The following is a 3,544-nucleotide window of genomic DNA, read 5'->3' on the forward strand; positions in this document are numbered from 1 at the left end:
CCAGTTGGCTTCCATGACTAGTAGTCTCTTAAGTAAACCCCTCTCCATGTTTGATCTTCACCTGGTCACTTAGGCACACTCTATGTTGGCAGTGCATTTGCCAGGTCTGTATTTTGGGCCAAATTTGGGTTTGCCATGAATTGGCTTCTCCAGCTGCTGGCCCCCATGCTGTGGCTACAAAGTGGTTCCTTCCTGTGTCCTCTGAAAGCACTCGGGAGAGATGCATCTTCTTTCCTGCACAAAGATATTGTGCAGAATGCTTTTCAGTTTGGTTGCGTAGTGTCTTTGATCGCTGATCTCTCCTTACCCAGACACTCCTCAGGCCTCCTAAAAATGTGGGTTCCTTTAATTCCCTTATCCCTCGAGTTTGCTTGTGGTGGGCCTGCTCTGGCTGGTGTCTCTGGCCACGGTAGTGGCGGTGGCACTTGGGATTTCTTCCTTATTTTATTACATCCAGCCTCCTGAGTCCCCAATCTGCTTTGAGTATCTAGTATTAAATCCTGGTAAAGCCCCCCCACCAACTCTTTTCACCCACTTTGCTGAGAAGCTGACTGTCTGCTTTCTTAGTTTCACTCTACCTTCTCTATTTCACCATCCTGAATCCTTATATCCTATTTTATCCTTAAAATAATTTTATCCTGAAACTTCAAAGTCTTCAATATCTTGAATAATTGATTTTATTTATAAGCTAAACTAAATTACCTTATTTTTTTTAGCTCCCTTCAGTTATTCTACTTTTCTTGGTAGGTTAATAAGAAAAACAGCATCTAAGTTATCAGTTTATTAAAGTTTAATGATGTAAGTTGATATCACTGAAACATATTCTCTAAATATAAGGGAGAATTACAAATACCAATCCAACTCTATGAGTGCTGTGTTTTCACAATGGTGACACCCTTTTTGTGACATTCTTGTTTGGATCTCTGAACAAGATTGGAGAAGGCTGATTCTGGTTAGACCCAGGCACTATGTTTAAGAAACAATAGGTGCAAGCCAGTCAATGGGGGAATTAGGCCCATGTTTGGGTCTCTTCAGAATGCCTGTATGCTAAATAAGTTGAGATAAATAGCCTTGGCTATTGAGCCATTACACACACACACACACACACACACACACACACACACTCTTTCTGATTTACTTGTAGAAAAAAGAGTAAGGCAGAATGTGTCAAAATTTTCACAGCAAGTAAAGCGTATTAATATTAAGGCTAGATGCAAAAAAAAAAATCAGTTGATGTGGTTGATATGTTTTAACAATACAGAAAGTGAAACTTGGGACTAGGGTTGTAGCTCAGTGGTACAGTACCTGCCTACCATGCACAAGGACCTGGGTCTTATCCCATCACTGAAACAAAACAAAACAAAAAAACAAAACCTTACCAGGAGAGAAGAAACATTTTGACATAATATACAAATACTGCTTCTCTCATTATGATTGTGACTTTGAAAGGGATTATACACTTCAAATAATTTTCCTTCTACAGCCCCCCCACCATATGGAACATATGGTTTAAAAATATAAGAAAACCAGTTCCTTTTCCCAGTTAAAATAAGAAAAGGAAAGCTTTGAGAATGGCAAACCACCTTCTCTGTGAAGACAGTCTCCTTGCAGATCTGGCTTTCAGTTCATGCTTTCAATCTCCACCCTGTGCTGCTCAGAGGACTCCACAGGCCCTGTCAACAACCCTCAGATGGCTCAAATGCAATGATGCCTGTGTCAGAGAAGATGACATTCTGCTTCTTTCATCTATTTTAGTGATAGGCAAATATGGCAAGAATTACAATATATGTATTTATTACATTATTCATTTTATTATTTAGCTTCTGTCAGCTTAAGGTTAGTTTAAACAATGGAAAGGAATAGAATTCATGAGAAGAATGTTAGTGAATGTAGGCAAACCCAATTGCAATTTGAAGATTTTTATACATCCAACTCATTTGCAAAGTTGCTTGCGGTTACCAAAAGTCTTCTAGACACAGGAAACTTAGGCATATTGCCTTATAATTTATCATAAATTCTTCATGTGCCTGAAAAAATTCTTCATAAATTTTAAGAAAATTCAAAATTTCCATTTAATATTCTTTTTTCCAAATAATATAAAACCAGTTTCTCAGAGTTTTCTCACACGGCAATACCTTAATCTTCCAATTATTTTTGTTTAATCAGTTTCAATGTGGGGTCTACAGATTTCTACATATTTAATAAATTGAATTAATTTATGGAAGTACAGAACATAGATTTAGATGCTTAGCAAATATCTGAAAAATGTTTAGTCGACTGGATAATTATAAAGAATAATTAGAATCATAGAGGATATCAGTCTCAAATCCATTTTAAGGTTTCCAAAAATTGGTTGTAGATTTTTTAAAATAAGTAATAATAATAATTAGTGATAACCCTTATTTAATCTTCTTGCCAAAATTAATATTTTATAGCTGGGCACTGTGGCACACATCTATAATCCCAGTGACTCCAGAGACTGAGGCAGGAGGATTGCAAGTGTAAAGCCAGCCTCAGCAACTTAACAAGGCCTAAGCGACTCAGCGAGACCTTGTCTCTAAATAAAAAATATTTTTTTTAAAAAAAGGATGGGGATGTGGCTCAGTGGTTAACTGCCCCTGGGTTCAATTCCTAGTACCAAAAATAAAAAAAAATAATTAGTATCTTATAAATTTTAGAATGATCATAAAACTTTTTATTTCCTTCTTCTTCCTTCCTTTCATATTAAGGATTGAACCTGGGGTGTTTTTACCACTAAGCTACATTCTTAGTTCTTTTTATTTTTATTTTGAGACAAGGTCTTGCTAAGTTGCTGAGCAAGGTTGGTCTTGAATTTGTGATCCTCCTGCCTCAGCCTCCTGAGTTTCTGGGATCACAGTCATGCATCACCACGCTCAGCATAAACACTGTTTAACAAGATGGAACTATCCCAGTAATAGATAACAGGTGTCATTCCAAGTTTTAAAATGCCATTAATGCAATAATTTATTTAAAATCATTCTTTGTACCTCACAAGGACAGCAGGTTGGTTAGAAGAAAGTACATTGGATTACAGATAAGAAGATTTGTATTACAGTGTTAGTCCTGTTAACTTTCTAGGCTAGTCACCTACTGCAAATCACTTAAAATTCCTGAGCTTTGAGTTCTCCATGTATATCATTTATTTTGTTTGGCTCCACTGCTGGGCTGTAAAAAACGTGCATGTAGCATTCAGGTCTGGTGCCCACTTCACCTGCAGCCTCCTGCCAGTTCCCGACATGGCAGGCCCTCCACTGATGTCTACTGGCCGACTGCACTAACATTAGAAAGTGAAAATGTGAGCACTATCACACATGCCCTGGAAGACTGTGGAGGTCTTAAATGATAGAGTGATATTTGGGGAAATGGGTACACTCTCCACATTTATATCCTTGGTACCTAATTTAAGAAATTTTAAGAAGTAAATGTGTTAATAATTGAAAGTTACTTGATAATTTTAATAATCATAAATTATTTCAAATCACTACAGATAATATAGCAATAAATATTCTAAAAAGTAGGCCAC

Source organism: Marmota monax, unplaced genomic scaffold (genome assembly GCF_021218885.2).
Source record: "Marmota monax isolate L192 unplaced genomic scaffold, Marmota_monax_Labrador192_F-V1.1 WCK01_AAM20220418_F8-fsc01388, whole genome shotgun sequence".
NCBI lineage: Eukaryota > Metazoa > Chordata > Mammalia > Rodentia > Sciuridae > Marmota > Marmota monax.